The following is a 10,666-nucleotide window of genomic DNA, read 5'->3' on the forward strand; positions in this document are numbered from 1 at the left end:
ATAGACCCAGACCCTCCTTATAGACACAGCCCCTCCTTATAGACCCAGCCCCTCCTTATAGACCCAGACCCTCCTTATAGACCCAGACCCTCCATATAGACCCAGACCCTCCTTATAGACCCAGTCCCTCCTTATAGACCCAGACCCTCCCTATAGACCCAGACCCTCCTTATAGACCCAGACCCTCCTTATAGACCCAGACCCTCCATATAGACCCAGACCCTCCATATAGACCCAGACCCTCCTTATAGACCCAGTCCCTCCTTATAGACCCAGTCCCTCCTTATAGACCCAGACCCTCCTTATAGACCCAGACCCTCCTTATAGACCCAGCCCCTCCTTATAGACACAGCCCCTCCTTATAGACCCAGCCCCTCCTTATAGACCGAGACCCTCCTTATTGACCCTCCCTATAGACCCAGACCCTCCTTATAGACCCAGACCCTCCTTATAGACACAGCCCCTCCTTATAGACCCAGCCCCTCCTTATAGACCCAGACCCTCCTTATTGACCCAGACCCTCCTTATTGACCCAGACCCTCCTTATAGACACAGACCCTCCTTATAGACCCAGACCCTCCTTATAGACCCAGACCCTCCCTATAGACCCAGACCCTCCTTTTAAACCCAGACCCTCCTTATAGACCCAGACCCTCCCTATAGACCCAGACCCTCCTTATAGACCCAGACCCTCCCTATAGACCCAGACCCTCCTTTTAAACCCAGACCCTCCTTATAGACCCAGACCCTCCTTTTAAACCCAGACCCTCCTTATAGATCCAGACCCTCCTTATTGACCCAGACCCTCCCTATAGACCCAGACCCTCCTTATAGATCCAGACCCTCCTTATTGACCCAGACCCTCCCTATAGACCCAGACCCTCCTTATAGACCCATACCCTCCATATTGACCCAGACCCTCGCTATAGACCCAGACCCTCCTTATAGACCCAGACCCTCCCTATAGACCCAGACCCTCACCCTCCTTATAGACCCTCACCCTCCTTATAGACCCAGACCCTCCCTATAGACCCAGACCCTCCTTATAGACCCAGTCCCTCCTTATAGACCCAAACCCTCCTTATAGACCCAGACCCTCCTTATAGACCCAGACCCTGCTTATAGACCCAGTCCCTCCTTATAGACCCAGACCCTCCCTATAGACCCAGACACTCCTTATAGACCCAGACCCTCCATATAGACCCAGACCCTCCTTATAGACCCAGACCCTCCTTATAGACCCAGTCCCTCCTTATAGACCCAGACCCTCCCTATAGACCCAGACCCTCCTTATAGACCCAGACCCTCCTTATAGACCCAGTCCCTCCTTATAGACCCAGTCCCTCCTTATAGACCCAGACCCTCCCTATAGACCCAGACCCTCCTTATAGACCCAGACCCTCCTTATAGACCCAGTCCCTCCTTATAGACCCAGTCCCTCCTTATAGACCCAGACCCTCCCTATAGACCGAGACCCTCCTTATAGACACAGACCCTCCTTATAGACACATACCCTCCTTATAGACCCAGACCCTCCTTATAGACCCAGACCCTCCCTATAGACCCAGACCCTCCTTTTAAACCCAGACCCTCCTTATAGACCCAGACCCTCCTTTTAAACCCAGACCCTCCTTATAGATCCAGACCCTCCTTATTGACCCAGACCCTCCCTATAGACCCAGACCCTCCTTATAGATCCAGACCCTCCTTATTGACCCAGACCCTCCCTATAGACCCAGACCCTCCTTATAGACCCATACCCTCCATATTGACCCAGACCCTCGCTATAGACCCAGACCCTCCTTATAGACCCAGACCCTCCCTATAGACCCAGACCCTCACCCTCCTTATAGACCCAGACCCTCCTTATAGACCCAGACCCTCCCTATAGACCCAGACCCTCCTTATAGACCCAGACCCTCCTTATAGACCCAGACCCTCCTTATAGACCCAGTCCCTCCTTATAGACCCAAACCCTCCTTATAGACCCAGACCCTCCTTATAGACCCAGACCCTGCTTATAGACCCAGTCCCTCCTTATATACCCAGACCCTCCCTATAGACCCAGACCCTCCTTATAGACCCAGACCCTCCATATAGACTCAGACCCTCCTTATAGACCCAGACCCTCCTTATAGACCCAGTCCCTCCTTATAGACCCAGACCCTCCCTATAGACCCAGACCCTCCTTATAGACCCAGTCCCTCCTTATAGACCCAGTCCCTCCTTATAGACCCAGTCCCTCCTTATAGACCCAGACCCTCCTTATAGACCCAGACCCTCCTTATAGACCCAGAACCTCCCTATAGACCCAGACCCTCCTTATAGACACAGACACTCCCTATAGACCCAGACCCTCCTTATAGACACAGACCCTCCTTATAGACACAGACCCTCCTTATAGACACATACCCTCCCTATAGACCGAGACCCTCCTTATAGACACATACCCTCCTTATAGTCCCAGACCCTCCTTATAGACCCAGACCCTCCCTATAGACCCTCCCTATCGGAGTGTGTTCCTTCCTTTAACCCCATCCTGTCCAGATAGAGATCTCCATCTATGAGGACCGAGGCTCCAGTGGCTCCTGCTCAGGCTCCAGCTCTACGTCCGGCAGCAGTGCTCGGTGACCGGGTACATGTCACCTCCTCGCCACCTCCCCGGTCCCTGGAACGCTACACCCAACCACAGTGTTCGGTGACTGGGTCCACGGCACCTCTACCCCCCTGATCCCTGGAGCTCTTACAACCCTGGTCCCTTAGAGAACCACCCCGACAGCAGTGCTTGGTGGGCTGGGTATGCCTCACCTACCGCAACCACAATGGCCCTGACCGTAACAAACTTGAGCTAAACGACCGAACATTCGATCGCAACTGAACAACCGAAGCAGATCAAGCTGAATCTATCAACGTTGGGAATACTGACGATTTAAAATTGCATTTTGGTTACGTCCCAAATGACAGCTTCTTCAGGCCCTGGTAAAAAATACACTATATAGGGAGCCATTTGGGACACAAGTCCTCCTATAGTGCACTAGTTTGGGGCTCTGGTTAAAAGTAGTGCACTAGTTTGGGGCTCTGGTTAAAAGTAGTGCACTAGTTTGGGGCTCTGGTTAAAAGTAGTGCACTGTGTTTGAAGATAGTAGTGTTCAAGATAGGGACTAGGGTGTCATTTGATATGGAACGATGATGGACTACTACACACCTACCTGTATTCATTAGTGCACATCGTAGTGAAACATTTGAACCAGGGAAAACAGTTCTTATTGGACACGTTTCAGGTAGTCCCTCTACTGTTTCAGTTGGTTTTCTGCCGTTTGGTGTCTTGTGAATAGGCCCACGACCCAGACACGTACTGTAGGAGATCTAGGGTACTTCCCAAATGGCACCTTATTCCCTATATAGTGTTCTAATTCTGACCTGGGCCCTAGTAGTGCACTATATAGGGAATAGGGAGCCATTTGGGATGTAGCACTACACAGCTTGGCTGAGATGTAAACCACATGGATGGGCTGATAGTAGCAAACAGATGAATGCAGCTCGTTCCATCCAGAGACATATATATTAGCCTGTATAAATGGCTCAGGTACCATCCACTGGTCAGTGTCACGATGCAGCTTGGTATCAAACACTCCACAACCCAGCTATCCTCGTCTTCAGTGCTGAACCACCAGCTCTCCTAGATCATGATTATGCAAATACACAGCTACCTGTATAGACTATGTAGCATCCTTTAACATAGTGTTCTTCAGTCCTGGTGTTTTAGTGCTCGTCTGGAACAAAAGCCTGCACCAGGACCCTGTAATAAAGTCATGAACAATTCTTCCTGCACGCGCACAAACACTGCTTCCTTTTTTGCTACACAAACCCTCCTCCAAAGAACCATAAACTGCCAAAATGTCATTATTTATTGATGTGAAGCGTCTGCCTTTTTATTTTCATCTGGGACATGTTTATGCAAAAGTAGAGAACTGGAACCTTCATTAAAGTAGAGAACTGGAACCTTCATTAAAGTAGAGAACTGGAACCTTCATTAAAGTAGAGAACTGGAACCTTCATTAAAGTAGAGAACTGGAACCTTCATTAAAGTAGAGAACTGGAACCTTCATTAAAGTAGAGAACTGGAACCTTCATTAAAGTAGAGAACTGGAACCTTCATTAAAGTAGAGAACTGGAACCTTCATTAAAGTAGAGAACTGGAACCTTCATTAAAGTAGAGAACTGGAACCTTCATTAAAGTAGAGAACTGGAACCTTCATTAAAGTAGAGAACTGGAACCTTCATAAAAGTAGAGAACTGGAACCTTCATTAAAGTAGAGAACTGGAACCTTCATTAAAGTAGAGAACTGGAACCTTCATAAAAGTAGAGAACTGGAACCTTCATAAAAGTAGAGAACTGGAACCTTCATAAAAGTAGAGAACTGGAACCTTCATTAAAGTAGAGAACTGGAACCTTCATAAAAGTAGAGAACTGGAACCTTCATAAAAGTAGAGAACTGGAACCTTCATTAAAGTAGAGAACTGGAACCTTCATAAAAGTAGAGAACTGGAACCTTCATTAAAGTAGAGAACTGGAACCTTCATTAAAGTAGAGAACTGGAACCTTCATTAAAGTAGAGAACTGGAACCTTCATTAAAGTAGAGAACTGGAACCTTCATTAAAGTAGAGAACTGGAACCTTCATTAAAGTAGAGAACTGGAACCTTCATTAAAGTAGAGAACTGGAACCTTCATAAAAGTAGAGAACTGGAACCTTCATTAAAGTAGAGAACTGGAACCTTCATAAAAGTAGAGAACTGGAACCTTCATTAAAGTAGAGAACTGGAACCTTCATTAAAGTAGAGAACTGGAACCTTCATAAAAGTAGAGAACTGGAACCTTCATAAAAGTAGAGAACTGGAACCTTCATAAAAGTAGAGAACTGGAACCTTCATTAAAGTAGAGAACTGGAACCTTCATAAAAGTAGAGAACTGGAACCTTCATAAAAGTAGAGAACTCTCATTAAAGTAGAGAACTGGAACCTTCATTAAAGTAGAGAACTGGAACCTTCATAAAAGTAGAGAACTGGAACCTTCATAAAAGTAGAGAACTGGAACCTTCATAAAAGTAGAGAACTGGAACCATTTCATTAAAGTAGAGAACTGGAACCTTCATTAAAGTAGAGAACTGGAACCTTCATTAAAGTAGAGAACTGGAACCTTCATTAAAGTAGAGAACTGGAACCTTCATAATGCTTGTTGTTGTTGTTTGATTCTCATGATCAGAAGAACTTTAATAAATAACCACTGCTCTTCCATCACTCCATTTTAACATGTCATTCTTTTTCACTGTAAGGGAAATACCCACTGGGCACACACTGGTTTAGAATTCCATGGCATTTCAGTGGAATAGACGTTGAATTGACTTCTCTAGTCTGGTAAGTATCTTCTCTCTCCCCAGAACCTAATCAAGCATCTGATGCAATTATGTGAGATTTTCGATCTGGGTTTCCGAGATTACATTCAGTATCACACCGTTTTCAAACTGTTACAGACAACATGCCTAAACGTTCCATTCACTTTCTGATGCTCCAGACCATCACACACAATGATTGCCAAAGGCCTTATTATTTGATCCAACTGAGCATGCTGCCCCCCCCCAAAAAAAGAAGTTCATAGTTGTCCAGAGTTGAGGGGTCAAGGGTCACTCCTTCTAGCATCATACATGTCAAAGTTCATCCGGTAGGACCTTGACACTCCTGGAGCATCATTGAGTCCATGGGAGGGCTGTGGTCAAAAGTGATAGTGATTGACCAGGGCTGTGGTCAAAAGTGATAGTGATTGACCAGGGCTGTTGTCAAAAGTGATAGTGATTGACCAGGGCTGTGGTCAAAAGTGATAGTGATTGACCAGGGCTGTGGTCAAAAGTGATAGTGATTGACCAGGGCTGTTGTCAAAAGTGATAGTGATTGACCAGGGCTGTTGTCAAAAGTAGTGCACTATATAGGGATTGACCAGGGCTGTTGTCAAAAGTAGTGCACTATATAGGGATTGACCAGGGCTGTTGTCAAAAGTAGTGCACGATATAGGGATTGACCAGGGCTGTTGTCAAAAGTAGTGCACTATATAGGGATTGACCAGGGCTGTTGTCAAAGTACGTAGTGACCAGCAAGTTACTATAGGGATTGACCAGGGCTGTTGTCAAAAGTAGTACGATATAGGGATTGACCAGGGTAGTGCACTATATAGGGATTGACCAGGGCTGTTGTCAAAAGTAGTGCACGATATAGGGATTGACCAGGGCTGTTGTCAAAAGTAGTGCACGATATAGGGATTGACCAGGCTACCATTTGGAACTCAGTCAAGCAATCCCCATGGAGGCATGTGACTGAGGGGCCTCATATCTCCATTCAGACCATGGAGAGGGCCAGTAGAAATAGGAGGGAGAGCCCAGAGAGGAGGGGCCCCGGCCGGGGTGAGGAAGAGCGGACCCCCTGGAAGAACGGAGCTACAGCTGCAGAGAGATGGAGAAAGAGAGTAGTAACGAGTGGGTACCGTCTAGGGTTAGTCTGAGGGTAGTAACGAGTGGGTACCGTCTAGGGTTAGTCTGAGGGTAGTAACGAGTGGGTACCGTCTAGGGTTAGTCTGAGGGTAGTGACGAGTGGGTACCGTCTAGGGTTAGTCAGAGGGTAGTGACGAGTGGAGTGCAGGTCTAGGGTTGAGGTCTGAGGGTAGTAACGTAGTGGGCACCGTCTAGGGTTAGTCTGAGGTAGTAGCAGTGGGTACCGTCTAGGTTAGTCTGAGGCTAGTAACGAGTGGGTACGGAGGGTTAGTCTGAGGGTAGTAACAGTGGGTACCGTCAGGGTTAGTCTGAGGCTAGTAACGGTGGGTACCGTCTAGGGTTAGTCAGGGTAGTAACGAGTGGGTACCGTCTAGGGTTAGTCTGAGGCTAGTAACGAGTGGGTACCGTCTAGGGGTTAGTCTGAGGGGTAGTAACGAGTGGTACCGCCTAGGTTAGTCTGAGGGTAGTGACGAGTGGTGCGTCTAGGGTTAGTGAGGGGTAGTAACGTGGGTACCGTCCAGGGTTAATCTGAGGGTAGTAAAGTGGGGTACCGTCTAGGAGTTAGTCTGAGGGTAACGTAGTGGGTACTGTCTAGGGTTAGTCTGAGGGTAGTAGCAGTGGGTACTGTTCTGGTAGGTAAAGGAGAGGAACGAGGGAGGAGAGCACCAGGCATATCATCAGTCCCTCCATCCTCTCTACTCACCCACACATGCCCTCCCCGTCACTTGGTGGGCTTGTGGCCCCTGGAACATGTCTTCCTGGGGCCACAGTTATAGTGGCCGTAGGTGTTGATGACGAACTGGAGCGGCTCTTAGGGCACACTGAGGGCCCACTCTGTTGCTTACACTCGTTGTTGTCTGGGGGAGGGTTAAGGAGGGGGTGTTAAGGATTTCATCCCCAACAAACATTTGGTTGATAAAATATTTTCATAACTAAATATTTTCTTGAAAGAGAGTCTGATTCACTAGTTGTTGTCTGGCACGGGGCAGGGGAGGGCCAGGGTGGTTGGTGAGGAAGAAGGGAGGGGTAGTGAGGCATGAGGTAGTGAGACAAGGGGAGGGTGAATAGAGGGGTTGGGGGGGGGCAGTGTGAGGGAGAAGGGTCAGATGGAGGGATGGAAAAGGTATAATTGATTACGGATAAGATCTTGTGCTTTGAAAAGATTGTTGGATTCCATCAATGTTGTTGTATTGATTTATTAGGGATGGTTAATTATTCTAAAACAAAGAAATGAGCAAAGGGGAACAGTTTGACTTGTCAAGAAAAACTAAGAAAAGTAGAACAATAAGGTAACACTTACAGAGAAGATGACACTTATGAAAGATCGAAGCAAAACAGAGATAATCTACTAGTTCAAATGACAAACAATATGGAGTGTCATTGGTCTTCGACAGTATACATTATCTTGATGACAAGGCATATATTTTTTTTATTTTGCTTCAAGGCATCTCATTCACTGCCCTCATATACCTGCAGAGATAGAGAGGACCAGAGAGGAGCGAGAATGAGAGAGCGAGCGGAACTTAATTTATTCATCTGTATGTTTTACTATATTGTAAATGTTGTTATATTCCATCTATTCTCTGCCAGACAAGACAGATCTACATACCTGCACAGCGGCCATTCTTGACAAAGAATCCTTCCCCACACTGAAAAAGACCAGGACATCAGTTCAAAGACATTTCCCAGCTCCACCATTTTGAATGCTAACAGAATGTAGTTGATGATTCCGTCTCTTCTATTTCATCTGATGCTGTTGGGAGAAAGTCTAACATGCTGACTGCACCGGGCACCGGGCACCGGGCATGTTGATCCACCCACACCAGACGCGATCAGAACAGGCTTCCGGGTTGGATGGTGCTGTGTTAAGAAGCAGTGCGGCTTGGTTGGGTTGTGTATCGGAGGACGAATGACTTTCAACCTTAGTCTCTCCCGAGCCCGTACGGGAGTTGTAGCGATGAGACAAGATAGTAGCTACTAACAATTGGATACCATGAAATTGGGGAGAAAAAGGGGTAAAAAAAAAATTGAAAAAACTTCGCCCACATGCTACTAAAAACCAATGAGGAGATGGATGGGAGAGGCGGGACTTGCAGCAAATAGAATCAAGTTCTATTTTAGCGCCTTTTTTAGCGCCTTCTTTACACAGACAACTCATTGACGCGCGCGAGCACTGTGGATGCACTGTGTGAGGTCAGCATGTAACGGTTAGGAATCTCCACACAATGTAATTAAACAGAAAAACTACTGTTGTCATTGGGTAAGAATGTAGTCGCTGGTGATGGATTGGCTGAAACTTTTACCCAGGGTCATAGTTCATATGTCGTGGTGTAAGTCCGCAGAGCGTACCTGGGTATCAGGGGTCAGCACAGACTCCTCCCCCTCTTTAGGGTAGCCAATCTCCATCACAGAGTTCATGTCACTAGGCTGTAGTGGGCGGGCCACGGGCGGCCATCCGGCCAATAGACCTCCACCACGGTGACCTCGTCCTTGCCTGAGCCAATGTGAAGAAAGGAAGATAAATACACAAGCTATCCAGAACTACTAGCTAATATGTCACAAGATGTCTACTGCACAGGAGGTTGGTGGCACCTTAAATCGGGCAGAACGGGCGTGTGGTAATGACTGGAGCGGAATGGTATCAAATACATCCAATTATTTCAAGGTGTTTGATGCCATTCAATGAATATCAGGTCCCAGACATTATTATGAGCCGTCCTCCCCTCAGCAGCCTCCACTGCGCCCTATGCACTCGTGGAGATCTGAGAGGATTTGATTGGGAGAAGCAGTATGGCGAAACTTCACATCCCCTAGCCAAGAAGTGGATCATCATATTGACTGCATCTATTAAATCCTTTCGGATCTCTACAAGTGCATAGGGTCTAGGGGTCCATTTGGGATTAGGCCGTAAATGGGAAGTAAACAGGAAGTTACCCAGTCCAAAGTGGGCGACAGGCTCCATCTCACAGAGGTACCCCGAGCCGCTGTCGATGATGCGCATGAGAGCCCCACTCCGATTGGTGTAGGCCGTGACCCGGGCCCCGCGGGCGAAGGAGCCGAACCGCGTGCGAGGGATTACACGCAGCCAGTGATTGGACGAGCCCTGTCAGGGTCAAAGGTCAGAGGGTAAAGCTGATGGGTCAGGAATATGTCGGGTGATATCATGGGCCCTGTTCAAACACTTGAGTTCATCCTCCTTCCTTCCATATAAATATGATAATAAACAAGGAGATAACACATTGATTTGTAATCGTCGCCTTGCATTAAAATGAATCTAAATGAAATCTCATCTGCTTGCAGTAATTCTCCACCAGGGGACAGTAATGAGGTCGTGACCATAGAGAGAAAAGGGGGTCTGGATGGATAGAACCCGTTGTAGCAGGATCAGTACTCCAGCACTGCTGTTCAATCACCAATATTAGCATAGAGGTTGAAATAAGAAGAAATAAGAAGAAATTTGACTACTTTAAAATGGAGAAAGCCCATGCTGTCACAGGAGCCATTATGGCTATACAGTATGGGTAGACAGTACACTGTCCCGCTCTCAGCACATATCAAAGCTGCAGGCTAAAGTTAAATCTAGACTTGGTTTCCTCTATCGTAGTCGCTCCTCTTTCACCCAAGCTCCCAAACTAACCCTGATTCAGATGACCATCCTACCCATGCTAGATTACAGGTCAGCAGGTAAGGGTGCTCTCGAGCGGCTAGCTGTTCTTTACCATTCGGCCATCAGATTTGCCACCAACGCTCCTTATAGGACACATCACTGCACTCAATACTCCCCCCCTCGCCCCCTCCGCTTGTCGGGATGTGTGTTTTGTCCTATATTTATATGTTATTCTTTGTATATATATATTTTTTAATCCCAGTCCCCGTAGGATGTCTTTTGCCTTTTGGTAGGGCGTCATTGTAAATAAGAATTTGTTCTTAACTGAATTGCCCTAGTTTAATAAAATAAATATATTTTATATTAGTTTAATAAAATAAATATATTTTTATATTAGTTTAATAAAATAAATATATTTTATAAATATGGCAAAGATGCAAAGTTATGCCGTCTATCTACCTCTATGTTAGTGACGCCGTCTATCTACCTCTATGTTAGTGACGCCGTCTATCTACCTC

General features: G+C 46.7%; 1 long non-coding RNA gene across 1 annotated transcript; it reads right to left on the reverse strand.

The window, feature by feature from the left end:
- Nucleotides 1-7,721: 7,721 nt before the first annotated feature.
- Nucleotides 7,722-9,674, reverse strand: LOC115125458 (uncharacterized). The gene is made up of 4 exons (XR_010462044.1): nt 9,476-9,674; nt 8,891-9,035; nt 8,151-8,190; nt 7,722-8,011 (listed from the first exon to the last, which is right to left on the reverse strand). It is a non-coding gene; the product is annotated as an uncharacterized LOC115125458 (long non-coding RNA).
- Between the last annotated feature and the right edge of the window lie 992 nt (nt 9,675-10,666).

The sequence above is a fragment of the Oncorhynchus nerka genome, unplaced genomic scaffold (assembly GCF_034236695.1).
Source record: "Oncorhynchus nerka isolate Pitt River unplaced genomic scaffold, Oner_Uvic_2.0 unplaced_scaffold_5775, whole genome shotgun sequence".
Taxonomy (NCBI): Eukaryota; Metazoa; Chordata; class Actinopteri; order Salmoniformes; family Salmonidae; genus Oncorhynchus; species Oncorhynchus nerka.